The sequence below is a fragment of the Siniperca chuatsi genome, linkage group LG8 (assembly GCF_020085105.1).
Source record: "Siniperca chuatsi isolate FFG_IHB_CAS linkage group LG8, ASM2008510v1, whole genome shotgun sequence".
In the NCBI taxonomy this organism is placed as follows: Eukaryota; Metazoa; Chordata; class Actinopteri; order Centrarchiformes; family Sinipercidae; genus Siniperca; species Siniperca chuatsi.
The window spans coordinates 5,515,539-5,536,913 of record NC_058049.1 but is presented as its reverse complement, the minus strand read 5'-3'; the positions used below and the strand labels follow the sequence as shown (position 1 = coordinate 5,536,913).

The following is a 21,375-nucleotide window of genomic DNA, read 5'->3' as shown; positions in this document are numbered from 1 at the left end:
AAACCATAGCAAACCCACAGTGTTGACTAATAGAGAATTAACTCAGTAGATTGATTGATCCCTCCAGTGATGCCGGATCATTGAGCCAGATGGCAGTGACAATAGCTAATACCCAAAGTGTTGGTGGAGTTGGATGGGCTTTAGTAATTGATGGTCGGATGTGTTTTCTCACCGATAATGTGTCTTTGCTGTCATGGGGTTGCTGCTTTCCTTCCTCTCACTCCGTCAGAGCCCTTACTGTCAAAACAGCACATGTGTCTCCCCAATGAAGATGGATGACTCTCTGTCGGGTGGATACTGAGGGATGCAGAGGAGGAGAGGGGAGGAGGGGGGGGGCAAGATTGAAGGAGAATGCAAAAAAGAGAGACAGAGAGCAAACGGAGGTGGAGAAGGAGAGACAGCAAAAGAAAACATAAAGACAGAAAGAGGGAGACAAAGGAAAGACTAATGGGAGAGGGAAGGAGAGAGTGAGAGAACAAGGTAGGGAGACACAAGAATGAGATAAAAAGATTGAGGAGGTTGGGGCACATATTGAGGCGTTTCCTATATAGAGTGAGCCTTCACTATGTTGTGTTTCCTGTGTGGGCGCGTTGGCCTTGGACCAAAACCAAAGAATGGGAACTTTTATTTTGATAGTCTCACAGGGCACCAAAACAAATCAACTGTCAGTAGTAGATAATATATCTATTTTGCACCTCATTTTTATTCATTTTGTTGTATTTTATTTCAGTGATATCAAGGTTTGCAGGAAAAAGCACATGTGAATTTATCACGTGTGACAAATTTCATGTGATGAATTCACAAGAAATGTCATATCTCACATGTGCAACGGCAAATTCCACAAAAGCAAGTGCTTTTTTCTTGGAAGCGCCACAATTCCCAACCAAGATGTAACTAAAACATAGTTAAAGGCAAAAGAAAATAACAACATGAAACCTGCTTTTAACATTCATTATATCTTATTTTAATTGTTATTCCTGTGTAGGTGAGAGCAATTATGAAATTTGTTTCTTTAGCAAAATAGAAAAGTTAGATCCAAACACTGAAACATGTCAAAAAATGTCATTTAGGCTCTAAACAGATTGTAAATGTAGTCCATTATTTTATGTACCTGAGTTAGGATCCTAAAACCAATAGCAAACTACTTTCATATTACAAAATACCACTTTGAAAAAGTGTCAGTTCTTATATCACGCACAGCAAAATAACTACCACATAACAGGAAACTCCCACAGTCTTTATGAGAGTATGGCCTCAAACCCGCAGCACAAACACACATATACACGCTCACACCCTGACATAAAGCTGCTTCCCTTGCTACACCATCCATTAGCATTGACCTTTGACCTGACCAGTTGTGATCATGTGATTGTGCAACACAGAGGTCACGCTGGCTTGTCAAAACACCGGTGCTGATGTGTGACAATGTGGTAACCTACGTGCCAATCTGTTTGAGGTGATGTTTTTGACTCACGGACTCACTCACTCCTTCCATGGCTCTTAGTGTGTTTTTGGCAGACTAAGAATTGTGGACAGAGTGAGTGATAGCATGGTATTGTAACATCAGAGTGAGTGTTTGCCTCTATGATTATGGGAAACATTGTAATTCATAATGCAGCTAAAGAACATTTTGAAAGGTTCTGAAGCATTTATAATGTATAATTTTGTCATGTGATTTATGAGACTGTCAGCTAGCATTTTTGTGTTTATTGTTTTCTTAACCAGTTTTTTTCAGACAGTATGGGACAACATATGATTGATAAATGCACTGGTTCTGTAAGAATGATCATTCACGAGGAGCATGTTACAGAAGCTGTGTATTTTGTGATATTTTCTCAAAAGTATCAGTGTGTGGACCATACTCCTTAACTTCAAAACATTTTTATTTACATTATATTAATTATTTAAGATTATTTGGACAGGAATAGTCTATTCAGCCATATTTTAGTTAAAAGTTGTGTTTCTAAAATATTGACTGGGGAGTGAAGAGGTGGATTACGCTGCAGGAGTGGTTTAAGAAGTTTGCAAGAACTGATACTTTTTTCCACAATAAAAAAAATGCTGTTGGAGTACACTGACACAGACATGATTGCAATCTGCAAAGGAGCTGACTACAAACTTTTTACAGCCACCTTTCAAGCCTACATTGAGTGAGTGTTTCATACTCAAGATTTTGGGCATCACATTAGAATTTAAGTAATCTGCAGTATGACCTTTGTTGACTCCTATTGGAGGCCAGTAGGAATTGCACCAACACTGAGTGTTTTCCCTCCGCTACAAGCTCTGCCACTTCTCTTAACCATATAAGTCACACAAAGATATTTCATAATGCATGCATTCCATTGCAAACGTAAATTTGTGTTTTTTGAGAACAATGCTTTTAGACCACTTGAAGCTGAAATGTAGCACTATCTTCCATCAACGAGTAACTGAAAATGTAAGAGAGAATGGGGTGGTGTCATGAATCTCTGTGGATGTGGAGCTTTTGCTCTATAATAGAGTAAGGCTCAAAAGGGGTGAAATAGACAGGAAATTGAGAGGTCTCAGTACAAGTATTCATTACGTATTGGTATCGAAGCATTGCATGTATAGAATGATCTGATCATTTTTGATATGAAGCAGTAGAAATCTGACTTTTTAACTGCATGTTGTTCCAAATACAATACATAAAGTCCCTCTCTCTGTCAAAGAGTGCACAGTAAGTGATCTGTCATTGGACCAGAGCATGTGTTGTTTACCTTGTCAGCCATGAAGGACAACAGGATTTGTTTGTGTACCAGCCACTGTGATTCAGGTTGTGTATTAGTTCGAGGAGATTGGAAGCAGGGAATATTCCCTGACACTAATGAATATCAGTTTTATTAGGATATGATTGCGGCTATCAAAAAGGTTATTGCTTTCATAACATTGTATATTAAAAACAATTTAATCTCATCCTTGTAAACAGTAATTCAATATCTTTCAAGCTGCATCTCATGTGACTGATGGCAAAAGCATAAGTATATCATCCATACGATGTCACTGGGCGACAACTGCCTTATTTCAAGACACTGTCACTCGAATCAAGAGGAGTCTTTTGACAAGTGAAACAGTCTTCCCTTCTGCATTTCTGTTCTTGCATTGAGAAAAATATGGGAAAATAACTTTAAGGTAAACTTATTAGAAATATTAGGATTCATTTCTAAGAGAACCTAGAGGTCAAAGATACCAGTTTAAGGCAATAAATACCAATACCAAGCCAATGTGAGGTCACACACACACTCAACATGGGGTTTGATGGAGTGTAATGATTCCTGAGATGATTAGAAAATGGATGTTGACCTCAGTTGTCCCCATTTTGACCACCGCCATTGATCACTTCACCTCCTTCCACTGGTGGCATTAAAAACTCTCATGATAAGAGTTTTATCGTTGCAACTGTGTCCCAATTTGACCAGAAACAAGAGAGAAGAAAGAGACTGAGAGGCAGAAAGAAAGAGAGATTAAGAAGAATGGAGAAAGAGTGAGAGAGACAGAAGCTTTTAAAAGGATTTTGTCGGTTATTGACTGGTTGCACTCTTCAGCTAATAGCCATTTAAAGATTATGGGCCTGCTGGTGGAAATCAAGGCCTCCATTGTTTGCCTTATTGCATTCTGGCAGATGGGGGCTGACACAACAACACGCAGCATCCCTCCGGGCACGCTCGCCAAGCACCGACCCTCCATCAGCAGATCTCCTATTGAACTGGCCCTAATAACTGGCCATGAATTATTAATCCACGTACCATATTGAAGACAGAGAGGGAAGAGGAAAAAACAAGAGAGGATTGTGGGCCGGTTGCAGCGAGTGTGATTGGCGTACAGGTGCCAGTCGAAGGAAAAAAGGTCCGTTCAAAAGAGTCCCAGGGCGGCCATTTCTCGGAACGGGGAGGACATTCCGATAACTGGCACGGGAAGATAAAATATATATTCATTAAATGTCAGATTGCTGATGAAATGGGTCCGATCCATTAGTGGGTAGCGGAGCGGCCGGTTAATGTTTCCCGGTTGTTCTTGGGTTGGGTGGCTTTTAGTGTTGCTCTGGGTTGCTGCTGGAAACAGGATCACTCGATCTGGGGGGAAAAAAAGTTTGCAAGAGTAAGAGCAGGTGTTGTTCAAAATAAAAAGGAAACGCTTTGGAAATCTGAGTCAAATGCACCTGTTGGTGAAACCCAATAACTGTTTTCTGTGTTTCAAGTCAAGTGAACCTGATCTCTGATTTGCATCTGTCTTCTCTCCTCCAGTCAGGTGATTTATTTACAGGGATTAATTACTAACTTTGGCTAGACTCACTTCTCCTTTCTTAAGCTGCTACATAAGTACAATACAGGTGGTGCAAAAATGTTTTCAGTCAAACTTTTGTATGGCTATTTATACAAAACTTCACTCAACTTGACCAGAAAGTACAATTTGCAAATCCTGTTTGGCCTGAGGTCTGTTGGCAATACTTACCCAAGAAAAGGTGCCAGGAAGAGACATGTTAAATCAACTGTGTTATATAATATATATGGATTGTAATACAAACCGCACTGACAGAGACTTCTGTACTGTCTTATTTGATCTTTATTTTGACTTGCAAGTCTTTAGATTAGTAACAATAAGACTTTTAGCCCAATGGCGCTGTACAACTGGTTAACATTTGGAACTTTTCCATCTGTTTTTTTTTTTTTTTCAAGTGTGTCAGCCGCAAGCTTACAGTGAATTAAAAAGCCTTTGGCAGGGCTGTTCTCACTTCCCGTTGATTCAAAATGAAGTCTACCCAGTGCCTGATGAATTGAATTTCCTGTGTCAAAAGCCTGCAATTTCAAAGAAAATAATGAACAACGCCCAAAGAATCCCCTTTCAGATTTCATTATGAAGGAGAGGTTCTAATTGCGAGGAAATTAAATTTCCATTGCTTTCTCTTTCTATGGGTTACTCAGCTGCCGCTGCTGATGTGGTGAGGTTTGTTTCAGTTTGACACTTTGTATTCTTTTAAAAGCCAATCATCTCATGTTAACCAAAACCACAACAGAAATAATATAATAAGCTCGTATCAAACAGAAGATTAATGTGTCATTCTTTAACTGCTGACCAGTCAGTCGGTGGACGATGAAAGCTGCTGCAGGTTCACAAACATCAAAGAGACACTGAGATGAGTCTTCCCTCATCTTTCTGCCTGAAAGCTACTTGGATGAGTGCCCCCATTTCATCAGATGCACAGACATCAAGAGCATGAAGGAAAACTGCAAGAAGCACCTGAAAGAGAGCCAAGAGGGAAGACAAATAGACTTGGATCTTTTCCAAATCTACTGCCCCGCTGCTTGCAGTGATACTTGCTCACATCCAGTTGAGCAAGCTGAGGAAAATATGAACTGAAGGCATGTGTCATTTTTTGCAAATGTTGCTGAATTATAGATGTGAATTGCCAATACAGAATATGTTATCAGCATGTTATAAGTTAAAAAAAAGAAACCAAAACATAACTTGCATGATGCTGGTCATGCTAACTCTTTTTTTCTGTTTAGACCATAATAGAATACAACAGCAGTTGCTGCTGTGCAAAAACCAAGAAATGTGTCATTTCCTGTATGGATTTTCCCCAGGAAAAACCTACCTGACACAACAAATGTAAAACTTTAACTATAGGTTCGGTGATATATTGTGTTATATCAGTCAGCAACAGAGTTGTGCTAACTGGACCTTTATTTACATGAAATGTTGTTGCTATCACAGTCCTTGGATAAGCTAGTCAGCTTAATGCAAAATGTAAATGTGAGAAATTCTTGATGATAGAAGAGAGTGAGCATTTCAGTAAGTTTGCGATAAAAGTAGAGGAGGAGTGGACTAAGTTGGAGTTACATCAAAAAGCCACAGTCAAATATTGTTTACAGATCATTTGTAGTATGTGTGTTAACCTGTGGTCATTTTAAGGCATTGTGTCTTTGGGATAATAATATATTAATATATTTTTTAATATTAAAGTTTGATCAATCCTTTCAAAACCATACAAAATGAATGTTGAAATACTGTACTTGATCATGTTGTCCTACTTGTCAAACTGAGTAGTAATACAAACACTATGGATTGTATGGACTGAAAGAAAAACATGAAAGAGAGATAAGAGGGAAAGAGTGTGTGGAAAAGAAAAGCAGACAAAACCAGGTTTGTTGCTTCTTCATCCCTCATCCTCCTCTGTGTTATGATTTATTTCCCTGCTGCCTTACGTCTCTGGTGCAAACACTCTCTCACTCTAGGCAGCATTTAGTAGTGAATATAATGTAATTTACTTGATGTAAAATGAATCGCAAGTTGTTTTTGTGCAAAGTGGCTTTTAGCTGAGCTGTAAAGATTGTTAGGATTTAAAAGGAGCCTATGATTGTATTGTCTAAAATGATGCTGTTTTGTAGGTAAAAGAGTCAAAAAGGTGGTTAACTTCAATAATATGCAATGTTATATGTTTCCATGGCAGTCATTACTTTATTCAAGTAAGTATCACATGGTATTAATGGTATTTATTCATTTAAATTTCACTTTTGGAGAAAAATGATACATTTTCTGTAAGATAGTGTCTGTCGTACACCTCTAAACTGTCCTTAATTTATCTGCCTGGTTAAACAAAGCTCAAATAAGACTGAAATAAATGAAACGATTGCTTTGTGTGTGAGGGGCTATAGGAGGCCTGAGCAACTGTTGAATACCTCAGTGAATATTCACCACAAGAACATATGAAGTGTACTTTTCACATGCAGACGGGATAATAATGGTATAGTGCAAATAAATCATCTGCACACAAAAAGTGAAAGACCTGAAATTAGCTTAATCGTGTGCCATGACACAATTATATGGGTGAACACAGTGTGTGTCTGTGTGTGGGTGACAGAGAGAGAGAGAGAGAGTGAAGAGAAAGAAAGAAGGAAAACGCCTGCAGGCAGAGAATGAATAGGACGTGGAAATGGGGAGGAGGAGGCAAACACAGAGCAGGTCAAAATGAACACCATCTGGGTACATGAAAGGGAGGCGGGGGGTGAAACAAAACAAAAGCACCAGTGCTGCCAGCATGTAGCCAGTGACGCCACAACACCGCCACTTTCAACGTTATAACCCCCCAAATCAGGTGGAAGAGGACTAGTAGGGCTCACCATCACTCATGCAGACCCTCCCCCTCTTCTCTTATCCCCCTGTGGGTTCAGATCATTGCCAAAGGAGCCACAGGCCACTTGCAGGCTGACAGTCAGCTCCTCTAATGGGCCTGGCTGTTTATTTTGTACTGCTTGGAAGTGGATTAGCTGGAGGTAATTATGGTTAATGATCTGCCCGCCTCACCCCACTGATCTGTAGTCACCCGTTTGCTTGGCTAGTAGCAGCATATAGCCACCGGCACCATTAATATGGGATAATGTTACCTATTAGAGCTACAAAAGCGAAAGGGGAGATGGAGATTTGTCAGATGGATCTGAGTGTGAAGGGTTTCAGAGCAAAATGACGTGGATCCATTTTGGAGTAAAAGTGATGTTCACAGAGGTTCAAGGAGCTTTTCAAATTACAATTTGATTACGTCCTCTGACATTTTGTTTCGTTAGGAATGGCCTCAGAGCAAACGCTACTAACTTTGAGATTAACTTTGTTGGGATATTTCACAGTGGGATTTAGTTGAAATCAGCATTCATTTCGTAAACTGTGTTTGTCAAGTGGTAGATGTCTCAATTCAGACTGGTTTTGATTATTTAAAAGCCAAACCATTTGCTGAAACGAATCAATTTTTGACTTCTGAAGGCATTTACTTGAGGTTAGTTACTGTACAGTAACAATTTGTCTGTCGACAAGTTGTCTTTGTTTCAGTGGACATAAATTCAGACAGTCACACATGTTGATATTCTAGTGAAACTAAGCCACACTTCTCTTTTTGTCTATATCCCAAGGCCAACACAGCTTTCTGCTCTTACTCAGGGTTGTCGGAGATCAGACTTGCACTCATTTTATGCACAGGAATATCAAATGTTATTCATTCCACAATGAGTCTCCACAACTACAAGCAGGCATCAAACCTCCACAAATCATTCTGCCAACAGAATGTTTTTATTCTTATTTATTTATTCATTCACTTTTACATTTTTGTTGTGAGCTGCACCCATTCCTATGGCAGGCCAGAGAGCACATGCATGTAATTTTGTTTCTTGTTTTCTCATGGTCACAAAATAATTATGTGCTTTCGACCCAACAAGAAAAAAACATTTTGCTAGCTGTTTACTTTGAGATCACAAAATGATAAGACCCGAAAAGAAATAGTTAGCTTTTTTTGTGATCTTCAAGCTTGTTGTGTTGAGAATTAACTTTCACATGATCGCAAGAAAATAAACTTCTTCCAAAATGCCTTCCATCGATTTACAGGAAGAGAGTGATCTGCTGTACTTTTTGAATGGGAAGGTGCTGTGTATTCAACATTAACCACAAACAGCAAAAACCAAACAGGTGTCCTTTGCTTTATGTTGGCACATTCATACTTGGAATAGGTTTGTTATGTTTGGCATGTAACAAGCTAACTGGCTGATCAGGAAGTGAAGTTCCTTTAAATAATTTTTTTTATTATATTTTAATTTATTAGTGCATAATGTTAAAGTGAAACCCGACTTAAAAGGTTACCCTACTTTAAATACATTCTGTTCAAAAGATGCTGTACCAGTGCTCCATACCAGTAACTTTCAAGGATATTGGCAACATATTAGAAAATTCATAAAGGCAGAAGTTAAGAATTTGCATTAATTGTGAATAACATAGTGAAACACAAAGGGGTTTTATTTTGGTTCTAATAACAATAATGTAACAAATTGCAATAAAAGTCATCAATCAACAGACAAATACAGGTTTTAGTTAATAATGACATATGGTCACAAGGGCATAGGAGGCATTTTTAAAACCCTAAATTTAAAACGGATGTTGTTAACTGCAACATTTAAGAGTAAAATGAAATCAGGAAATGTTCCTTAGTTATGGTCAATGTAACTCATGGTCATCCTAAACACGTTTATCGCATATTGCAGCATTATGTATTATGGGAACGTGAGACTCTTGTTTAAAACGACACATGCACATACACACATATGCATACACATATAGACCTTCAGTCAAGTAAACCAGCTGAGAGCGACATAAACATCTTATGCAGCCCACTTTTTTTTGCATTCATCCATCTTGAAAATGCACCAGTAATAGCAACAAAGTGGTTTTTCCCCCAAAATGAAGTTTTACTTAATCAAATCAAGGGTCAGAGAAACATATCTTCGCGTGAAAAGGACAGGACACATCAGGGTTAAACCGATTATGTCCTGTTAAACAGGCATTTCAGAGTCTCCATCTCAGACACATTTTCCTGCCTTTTCCAGTAATTTTTGAAAGCCTTCAAGCTGTAATAAAATATCACTTTTTGTACATTTGTGCATTAAACACTCTTGGTCTCGTTGCATTTTTCTGATGATAATCACATTTCCCCCGAACCCTCCCCCTGGTCTATTCCCATCTCCCCTTTTAAAGCACTTTGCTCCTGTTTCAGTGAAGATGACACTGACTCGGGGTGAGGGAGGGGAGGGTGCAGGAGGCTTTGGCTAACAGTTCCAAATGGAAAGCTTTAGCTGGGGCCTCGTTCTGCAGGTTACGTGGCGTCACATCTCATTTTGACTGAGCTGGAGAACAGCCCCCACCACCACCACCACCACTACCACCCTCCTAGGGACCCTCGTAAAGTGCTCTGATGCTTCATAATGCAGATAATTACCCAGAATGCTGTGGAAGACCCCAAGTCCCCACTTAGCTGCCGAGCTTCCCAGAGCCCCCGCCGTGTTATGTATCCCTGCAGATCCCCTGCAGACGCTCTGATTGTCCATTCCTGCCCGCCGTCGCCTTGCCAGCACCAGGGTTTATTGACACTAAGTTGCCCCCACAAGGCGGTGTTAATACAAACGACAAAGACGTTTCTTTTCCTCTGTCAACCTGAAGGTGCTTACAAGCCGGAGGTTATTGAAACACGGAGCCATAAAGCTAACAGAGATAAGACTTAAGATGTGATTGCACCAGGTGACCGATGCATGAGTGCAATCAAGTCATAGGCAATGATTTCAAAACGAGAACAAGGGGCTGTGAAGCAGGGAGGGAGGCAAAGGCCTTTTGAGGCTCCCAACTGCAGCACACATTAGGGGTGAGGTGATTGGACAGTCAGAGCTACCAGCAGCAGCACACAGTCTCAGGTTTAACTCTGGCCTTGAAAACACTTTTCTGAAGTGTTGGTCTTTTCTTGGTCTTGAACCTAGTTTGTCTCAAATTTGTTGGCTGTTAACTTTTTCTTGCCATTTTGAAATTTTTCCAGAATGCACTTTACTCCAGCTGTTATTACCTCTGCCAAGGAGGTTATGTTTTCGGTGCCGTTTGTTTGTCTGTCTGTCAGCAGGATTTCAGAAAAACTACTGGCCCGATTTTCATGAAACGTAGTGGAGGGATGTAGCATGGGCCAAACCCATTAAATTCTGGAGCGGATCTGAATCACGGGGCATATACACTATAATTACATATAAAACATTGTGAGATAGGTCAATTGTAACACCGTTGTGTCTATGGCAAAATGAAGTGTATTCGCCACGCATGCACGAACCCGTCATAATCAAAGTGAATGGTGTGCTGCTACTAAACATACAACAAACATAACAGCCGCCTCAAACATCACTGTAGAAACAAAGGCAGCAGTTATGTAAGAAATAAGAAATCAGGGATGTGATTTTTCTGGATTAATCCCGAATTCCGGACTTTCCAACCTGAAAATGTGACCCATGTGAATCATGCAGATCCTTCTAGTTATGGAAGTGATAGTGATAGTTCATCATGTTGCAAGAAGAGTCCTTTGGAGCAACCCACTGATTGCGGTATGCACAAATTCGGTTCATGAGTTGTGACGTATGCTGGCTTATTTTTTTTTTTTTTTTTTACCAAGTTACGTTTTCAATTATTTAATCTTTTTTGTTGTTGTCGTCTGTTCATTTGTCCTTGTTAAACATTTTTGTTGTCAGTCACCTAGCAACAATGTTCTCATGATGTAAACCACTTGAATGCTAAGCATGATCCTTACTCAACTTTCCATGTCAGAAATATAACCTCATGAGCTCCATTTGAAGACATTTCACAAGAAGTTGACATCCTCATTCTTAATCCCGCCTATGAAGCACTGACTGGTGAATTGTTTTTCTAACCGGGGGGAACATTAGGCATCGGGCACAACACCAGACATGTGAATCGCTGAACATATTGAAGATGTGGACAGCAATTCAGAGGTCTGCTTCCACTGAGAATCAAACCCAACACTTGTATCAAACTGTCTTTGTCTTGAAGTAGTCTTTTAGACCTGGTTGTGCAATTTAACTGGTCTTGCAGCTTTGCTCATAACAACCATCATGGATCCTGAGTGTCCTTGAGAAAAACAATCAAACTATGACTATGATGAACTATGATTGCAAGTTGTTCCAGATTACCTAATATAGAAATGTGGTGTGCTCAAAGCCTGCCTCTGTGTAGTGGTGGTAGTTTACAATAATGATAGGATTGTTGTTGCAATTTGCACAAAAAATCCCAAATTAAAGTAACCACAAAATGGCATACTGGGGTGAAAAGGAGCTTTGATTGCACAGTAGATGGACATTTTTGAGTTTGTCCAAAGTGCCCAGAAAGCTTGTATATGCTCAGCAATGGCCCTCGTAATCTTAGAAAATCCTATGAAAATCGGCAAATTTGAATATCACAAGGTTTTCACGTGACGTTAATATAATATGTTCAGTGAAAGCAGTTATAACGTCTAAATATGACATTGAAGTATATGGAGCCCAGAAGTAACACTTAAAGTATTAGAAAGTATTAGATATCTGGAAGATATCAGATATTTTGAGGATACAATTATCTGGGCCTCCATCACATGAGTATTCACGCTGTCCTCAAGCAATCATTTATTCATCCACAGAATTAGAAACAACACAGCCGCTGCTTGATTAACTCTTTCCCTACCTGGCCACTGTCGAGTGAGCACAAAGAAGGCTTCAGGTGTTGAGACGAGGGGGGGGGGGGGATTTAATGAAAGCTCTGGCATCTGTATCCGATTCATCTTGTCAATGTTGCGCCACCATCTCTGCCCCAAACCAAACCCCCAGCATGCCTTGCCAGCCACTTTAATTACTTTTCCTTTTGCATGGAATGGCGACCCGCAGAATTGACAGACAGGTGCAGCGATCCTGATTAATTAAAATAATAAAGACCGGGAGAGGACGAGGAGGGGGAATATCAATGTGTGGACAACTTCTCTTGATGGGCAAGCGGTGAGGGGACGTCAGACTGGGGTGGGAACATTGATTTACTTTGAGACAACAGGGTGGCCTTCGGGCTTGACATGGCTATATGGAAGAAAGACTGAGAGTAGGGGGAGGACGGGGGAGGTGGGGTCCCATTCACATCCTCAGGGCCTTAGTTTAGCTCCCAGTGTGGGGACATGAAAACCCTTGGTGCCTCAGCAGCTGCAGTGTCCCACTCTGAAAACACTGGTGCCATCACACCTACCAACATGAGATGGAGTTAATAAAAGCCACCTCCTGGGATTCATCAGCTCTAATAGCCATATATTATTTCACCAGACAAAGGAAACATCGTTTTGAACGATAAGCCCTAAGAGAGCATATACTTATTGTCATATCACTTCCTCTTTGATACCACATAATGTTTGTGGAATGTATAGTGGCCTCAAAATGGGATTAAAAGACAAAAACATTTTTAAAGCGTTTTATTAGCTTGCAAACTGCATTTAAGAAATATGTTGGTTTGGAGTTTACATCAGTTCAACTGAAAACATGGTAAATGAATATAAAATATCGTCTAAGAATGATGACACTTTTGTTTTTTAAATGGATGATGGCCAAAGTTATGTTATTAACTTTATGAAGTAATTTATCTGCTTTTTTATTTAAATTCCGAAAACAATTTTAAGCATATACTCTCTCTTCAAAGGCAAATAACTAATACATTTACAGCCAAATCACATACTGTATTTTCCCAACATCATCACTTTTCTAAGGGAACCAAGTTCAACTCATACAGTACGTCTGCGTTTAATCCATGGCCGGCAAGGGGACACTGGCAGTAACATCCACCCATACTGTGGGCTGAAACATGAGAGGTGTAAGTTTGTGTGTGTGAAAGCTGACCTGCAGTGCCCACATCCTCAATCTGACACTTTAGAGCTGCTCTGTCTCAGCTGAGCATGTCAGAACAACAGAGATGTGGAAAAGAACGGCATGTTTACCACCTCTCTGTGAAATCAAATACAAGCTGCTCGCAGCGCCCGGCCTTGTGAAAGCAACAGATTGAGTCACTCACAGCTTCATAGTTGCTCTGATGCACAGCGGCAATGTGCATATGAAAGCCTCCTAAATGCCTCTTTGATTTGTTTTCACAGGTCTATGCAAATATCGGTGTATAGCTATAATGTATTGAAAAACTGCCCAACAAATTTTAACAGTTGTAATTTTTTGTCTGACTGGAATCAAATTTGGATTCCATAGCAACAACATATACCTATACATTCAAATAAAATAACTTCTACTTATATACCACCATTTGCTTTCACAGTTTGGCTCTGTGTTGAACTGGTCAGGGGTTTCTCTCCAGTGATAACAAAAAAATGTATGGAATTCAAAATACTGTAAAGCTCTTTTTTTTGGTGGAAAGTAACAAAGTACATTTATTCAAGACACTTTGACTAACTACACAATTTAAATGCTACTTAATGCATCAGTAATAAGAATACAATAAAATAATGTAATATATACAGTAGTAATATAACACTCGTGGGGGAATTTTTTTTTCATTATGAGAACTATTATAAGTACATTTTACTAATTAGATCTAGGTACTTTTACTTAAGCGACACTTTCAGTGCAGGACATTTACATGTAATGGTGTGTTTTTATATTGCAGTATTGCTACTTTTACTTGAGTAAAAGATCTGAATACTGAGTACCACCACTACAGCTTTTTAATCAGTTTGTCCAATAGCTGTAGTTCAAATTTTCTATACTTAATTAACTACTTTCTATACTATATACAAAACATATGATCAGCTTCTAAAATTGATGCATTTCTACAGATTAACCTACTCAAAAGCATATGTAACTGTATGTCCACTACTCATCGGCAAATGAATTAATGAATACGTTTACTTGATGCTTGAATATATTTCCCTGAAAATCCTCCTGTACTTTTACTTTGTACTTTTAAAAACTGAATGTAAGGCCTTTTAATACTATAAAGCATGTTTTACATTGTGGTACTGCTAGTAATTTAGAAGATGATTTATCACTGGCCCTTTGGGTAACTGTGTCCACCAAATGGTATTTTTTGTGACAGGTACATACCATTCATGCTGACTGGTGTCTTCACAGCTGAAATTAAAATGTGCCTTGGCAACTGAGAGCGTTATACGCCACCTTATGGACAAATGATGCTTAGCATGTTCAGTGATGCCACTCACAGTCACTTATGTTCACTGAGCTGAGAGTAGCTGTACAGGATCGTGACGACTGATGATAACCAGTGACTACTTCAGAATAAATAGATTTTTTTTCACACTATGAGCCTTTTTTCTGCTTAAGTCACTTTTTCTTTTCTCATTTAAGACATGTTTCTCACTAAGTGGCTATTTTAATAGGGTTTGTTACACAGGATCATATGCATTAATAAATGTCAAAATCTTGTGACTTTTGAGGACATGACATGTATCAAAACACACTTTATCAGTGAAAAGTAGGTATTATGATTATCAAATGCTCTTATTCTGCAAAAGCTGCAAGCTGAATTTCTCTTCAGAAAGAAAATCTAAATGAAAATGAAACTATACCTAAATTAGGTAATAATAATTCAGTTCCACTTTTTCATTCTTGGGATAATACTACACTATAAAAGAGAAGAAATTGATTTTCACTGTGCTTATTAATGCAACAAAGTCAAAAGCTCTCAAAGCAGCTGGCTATTTGATATATTCATAATCAACTGCACTGATGTACTGTGTAACGGTCTTAAACGGCGATGGATCTGGCAGGAAATGAAACAAATTCGATTGGCTTTCTGCTTCGTGTCTGAAGATTGGCTGCTTTGTTTCCTTTTGATTGGTCAATTAAAAGTGCGCTTCCACTCTCGAAGCCTGGACCCATTACAGAAAGTAATTTCTAGAGCCAAGCTGTTTGCCCTGCGCTGTCTGCTATGAGGAACTCCCTCTCCACTTTGGCGAAGTCAGGCTGAGGGAGAGAGAGTTGGTAATATTAGCTCCCGTTTTATTGAGAGATCCATTAATCGTAGCCTTCTGCTAGTGACCCTTTGACCCCTGCTGACCTCTGGACATCATGTTACCAGGCGGGCAAAGTAGAGTTAAAGCCAGCAGGGCAGACACAGTTCCCCTAAAAACTAATAACAATTTTCAGCTCACTGGATTGTCTCTTTTGGTTTACATTTGTCCAACTTCTCAGAACAGGCTACTTGTTATTAGACATGGCATCTGAACGATGTTTTTTTCCTTTATTTTTGATAGGCTTAAAGGCCTAGGGGTCAAGAAACTTCACCAAGCATAAACTGGCAATTAATAAATGTAAGTAATTAAAGATAAGCTATGTTGTCTGTGTAGTGTGAATATGTATTGTTTTTATATCATGTCAAAAACAACAATACGTAAAGAATTTTTCTGTTTTTCCCCATTGATCCCCATTTCTTTGAAATTACATGACACTTAACCAAGAAAATTTTAATTAAAAAAGCAGTAAGGTGTTCTTTACTAAAAAATGTATGTATGTACCTTAAAACAAGGAAGCATTACAGGAATGAATAATGCACTGCTTTTTTATCTTCTTGCTGCGCATGAATATTTGAAATTATACTGTGGATTTTTTAACTAGTTTCGATATCCAAAATTTCAGGAAAATGCATGCATTTATTTATTTATTTTATTTGGAAAGGGACCATGTACAATATTAAACATAAATGTTACCATTTGATGTATTGTACCAGAGTTAGCTTAAGTTAGCTTTCATCTGCAGTCCCTTGGCAGGTCACAATTAAAGGATATTTGCATATAAAACAAAATTAATAAAATGCGAAGTCAATGGTTTACAGAGTTGAGTAGCTTTTAGCAGATTTTGCAGTGTTGTGTCCAGGTCTGTTTTAATTAACATACAGAGGGTGTCAGCAGTCTAAAAGATGACAAATCCTTTTCCAGAGAGCTGCTTGAGAGCAAAAAACATTAAGGCAGCACGAGAGCACATGCATTAGGCAATGGAAAAACATCCAGCCAGGTGGGGTGTGGTTATGTACAGTAATATACCCCCATTAACTATTCTACTTATCTAATGCTACCATTAAGTATGCCATGTCTTAAGCACAAGCATAGAATTTCATTGAGATAATCCTGACATGACTGTGAAGATTGTGTGCAAATAATGCTTATAATATGCATTGAAAATGTGAACCCTTGATAGAGGAATATGAGCGCTATTTCATTTCCAGTTCCTTGACAAGCTATTTTCAAAGATCATCACTGAATACATTTATTGCAGCTTTATGATGGGTCATTTAGGAAGTATCCTTCCTCCAGTACTTTACAGAATCTCTTTATCAGCTGTCGAGCACCCCACAATAGAAGACTTGTGTAACTTTATATACGCCTTTGTCTGATGGCTACATAAACTGCACTCTACCTGTTTTTCGACAGCCGAGGCCTGGGCCCAGGACGGGTGTTGAAAGCAAATACCTGATTGTATTAGTGTCTCCCCTTTAAGCTGTTGTCACCTAGCTGACCGATTATGGGCAATTACCTGCTCTGTCGGAATCCTAGCCGAATAGATTGAATTCAGATTGATTTTTGCCCAGGAAAGAGGAGGGAATTTAAAGCCTTTTTTAATTGGGTATTTGGTGTGTGCTGATCTGAACACCGTGGCCTTCCCGAGGGATCCTTTATGGGCCAATAATGGCATTGGAGTGGGGGGGTGCTGAAGTCTCGTCTGCCGACTCCCTCCCAAGGCCATAACCCTGCATTTGCTCTGAGTGCTTTTCTATTATGCATTGATAGTTGAGCATCAATCAATAAGAGGGGAAACAGAAAACCCAGCGAAACCAACTTCTTAAGTGTAAAATGCCTCTTAATACCCGGGGCCTTTCAAACAACTTAACCTGGACGCTTTTTACCCTCACCCTTCCTCCCTCTGCTCTTTGAGGGACACTTACCGGCGCCTGGCGACACAATGTTTTATTTAGGAGGGCTGGAAATGTGCAGCTCTCAGGTGAAAATGTACCACAACCCTCTGGTTATACTTCAGCAATAAAATCACTGTGTGTGTGCAGGCACAGAAGCAGACGTACTGTAGCAAAATAGATCATTGCATTTCCATTACATTTACGCGTTTTGGTTTTCTCCTGCTCTGAAAAACCTTTCTGACAAAAAACTCTGAAAACACATCAATAAAGTAAAATAGACAGTGGCCTTTCATTGACTTGGCTTGTTTAATTTTGCAGCAAATCAAAAATAACCATCCTCAAGGTTGATAAGGTCAGCAGAAACCCAGTTGATCATATTATGAATGTAGCATGTCTGGAAATCAAATCCCACACAAGATTTAAAGATGATACTAAAAAGATGGCTTCTTTACATGAACTTTGCAGTTGGTTGAATAGAGGAAAAAAAGGCAACAGAGTCACCTTTCATATGACCAACACCACAATTCACTAAACTGGGATGATTCCGGGAAGGAAAAGGGGGAGAAACTAAGTCTAACGTGCAGATAAGAGGGACGGTGGGGCTCAGACCCCCTCAGTGCAAGAGATAAGAGGGAGACAGTCACAGCAATGGCCAGCCACATAATACACAAGCCCACCTCCAGCCGTCTAAATCTACCCATCAGCACCAGTCCCCACCGGCCCTCCTGTCACCACTAATGCACCTTTTCCTATAGGACGAAGCCCCAGATGCAGTAAGGTTATCTGGGGCTTTGCAGGATTTCCCGGAATTGGCAAGTTCACCTTTCCTTTAGTCCAGATGACAGGAGATGATACAGCTGGGGGGATCAATTGCTGGTCACACTGCGCGTCTTCGTTCGACATCTTCGATCTTCATCAACCGCTGATTACTGTTTTTACAAACCACCGGGTTAGGATGTAGACTGTGGATAATAAAAAAAGATAATGTCTTCGTGCCAATGATTATTAGCAACAACAAAGTGTTACACAACATTGGGGTGAGTGAAACTGATTTCCCAGAAAGCATTAGTCCTACCCCTCTCTAGTCCGTGGTGACATCATAGCCCCAAGTAAACCATTAAAACATTTCTGTGTGAATGAATAATTATCCCAATATAAATTTACCACATTCTAATGGCCAAATCATTTTGTAATCAGTGTTCACTATATTAAAAGCTGTCATTGTCTCCCTTTGAAAATGTCACCATCACTGCTTCGAAAGACAAAAATATTAAGCTGGTGGGGGGTATGCATAGAGAGGATGCCCCCAAACTACTTTGGTTACACAAACTTTGTTTTCGGCCTCAATGCATCAGAGCCCTCTCCCTCCGTCTGCCATCTGCTGCTGAAGAATCTGTTTCACTCGATGAGCCAAGCCCAGCCTTTATTGGTCCTAATGGCACTATCAGCTGAGCCGCCAAACCCAATTACCTTTTAAAAAGGGAGGCCACCCTAGCTAATCATGGCTGCCTAACCTGATTTGCCTGTGATGAAGAGACGGGATAAAGAGCAGTTAATGGAGGGAGAATGATCTCACAAATACAAAAAACTCAATTCATTTCTCCGGGAGAGCAATCTGTCCGATTCAGCGGTAATGGAGTGGAGATTCATTAGTCCTCGGGCCTTAGTGGTAGCACTGTCCCCTTATCAACTGAATGACAAAAGAACATTTAGGGTTCTCCTCTTATAGACTTCATGTTGTTGGGAAGGCAGATAGAAAAGTGCCATATTGGTAACTAAGGACAGATATCGAAATTGGGTGGTGTTTCTGCATCTTTTCATCCCACATCACATCAAACTACCAAGCACCGTAAAAGAGGAGACAATGGCGCAAGTTGTCAGTTCTTAAATGATAAAAGACTTGAATTCATTGTAATTAATGCCAAATGCAAGTAGTGCTACATTTTATATTTCTCTTTTTTTAAATAAGGCAATAACTGGACTGCACAATTCATACATTTGTTCATATACTGCCTGCTTCTTACTTGTGGAAGAATGCTGCATATGGTTTGGAAAATACATATTTAATAGACTGTTTCCCAAACATTTAGTAACATTATATTACTAGTAATGTGAAGTAAGCCAGCTTTTTATTATGCTGAGACAGAGTTGAGCCAAAGTAGTTTTCAACTCCAGCCACGGGAGATCACTGCCTCTGGAACAAAACATGGACTTGGACTAGGATTGAAGTGTCTGTTTGCCAAGTTTGATTGATGTCCACACTGTCTCCCAAAAATCAGAGCTCTCAAAGGTCTTATCATTCAGTATCCAGGCCTAAACTGGAGCTACATGTCAAGCGAAGACATCCAACATCTGCTCTGTGCTCCAGCAGACTCCAGTCTCATTCACACGCATGTTCCCTTGATGATGTAAGTGACACACATGAATGACCAATTGATACCAAGAATGTCGTGCAGGGGATGAGTCACCGAGAGCATGGGGCGAAGGACAGCGATGACCCGACCCCCAACCCTGCTGAATCCATACACCACTGCAGTTTCAGCTTGGCTTGGCCCAGATATGATCCAGAGGACGTCGGCTAGATGGGGCATAGGGCCATAGCCAGGGTTTGCAGACGGACATTAGGCCAAAGCCAGAGTTAAAATCCTATTAGTTTGAGTTGGGAATCGGATTATCGTCGTCGAGAATCACTCGTCTGGCAACTAGGGTCTAATTTACGCCAATCAACGGCAATTATTGAGGGGAAGGGAGCCCCTATTAGAGAGCCTCATCCACTTAGTCTAATGAATGGGGAAGATTCAATCTTGGATGTGGACGCATTGGAGAGCTGCAGCTGAACGCGACTGCACCAGCAGGCTAAAGAAGAGCTGCTGTTATTTATCAATGGTGGGTTGCTGTCAGAGCAAACATGCGTTAGCCATGGGGCGCTAGGCTCTGGTTTCTGATGGTCTGGGGGCACTCTGTCCAGTAAAGCGGTTAGTGTAGCTCTCTACAGCCCATTATGTGTATATCATACTTGGAAAGATGTGCTTATGTGTACATCATGTGTTAAGCCCAGAGAGCAGGATATTTTATTTCTCTTCATAAATCATAAACTTGGAAGCATATTTGCTGTCCAGACTGCACTCACTGGGTATTGACAAAATACTGGGAATGGCATTAAATGTACTAAATTTAAAAAAAAATAAAAAATTGTAAAATTTTCTATTTAGATTCTGTTTTGATTACAAAAGTTTGTAAAAAAAAACAAAAAAAAAACAAAACAGTTTCTTTGCAAACTCATTTATATTTAAATTTTCACTGTTTTCAGATTTTACATAATTATCTGAGAGTAGCTGAAAGTAAGCAGAAAACAAAGGGGGTTAGCTTAAACTTTTGTGACAGTCTTTGATGATGTTAATAATAACTGTACTAGCTGATATTTTATAAGTCACCTACCCAACCCTGGTGACTCATTATCTTATCACTGAGGCCTGTCATTATCATTCACTACCACGAATATTTCATACTGAAAAGTCATCATATTTAAATGAATCACATCTTGTGAAGTGTGTAACCTACAGTTTATGCCATAGACTTTAGTTTTATCTCCATTCATACACTGCCCTCTACTGTTACAAAGAAAAATACCACGTGTGAATATCAGTGGCAGTTGAACTGTGATCTATTTAAATAGCCCTCAGAATCCTGCGCATGGATCAGTAGGTGACATACTATTTTTAATAATATTCATATGTAAATTTGGTAGACTTGAAAATTTGAACAGTGTTAAATGTCAGTTTAGAAAGCCTCTTATTGGTCCATTGATCGTCATTGTTGTCGTGGGCGGAGGCAAAAATAAGACTCCAACCATGGAAGATTGCTTTACATATTCATCATGCATGTGCAAGTGTTTGTGGGTATCTCCATATTACATCAGATCCTGTGTGTGATGACCTCTTGCTAGTGTGATGTTCTACTCTGGTGCCTTTGTTTTTGCAAAATACATGTTGAATAAAAGAAAAAAAGTTTCTGTCTGAGTTTGATAGTGATGGTGGTGTCCTGAAAATCTCACTCGGTAGGGGAAATTCCACTGCCTTTAATGGTTTTCAGTTGGGGTTTAGCTTTTCCAAATCGGCG

General features: G+C 39.6%; 1 long non-coding RNA gene across 3 annotated transcripts in view; it reads right to left on the bottom strand.

The window, feature by feature from the left end:
• Positions 1 to 941: 941 nt before the first annotated feature.
• Positions 942 to 21,375, bottom strand: part of LOC122880640 — a 25,244-nt gene continuing 4,810 nt past the window's right edge. For 2 of the 3 annotated variants that reach the window (XR_006378988.1, XR_006378989.1), the window contains exon 3: positions 17,568 to 18,218. This is a non-coding gene — a long non-coding RNA (uncharacterized LOC122880640). Of the gene's footprint in view, positions 4,092 to 17,567; positions 18,219 to 21,375 lie in introns of those variants that run through there. The other variant, XR_006378987.1, reaches the window with a different exon arrangement.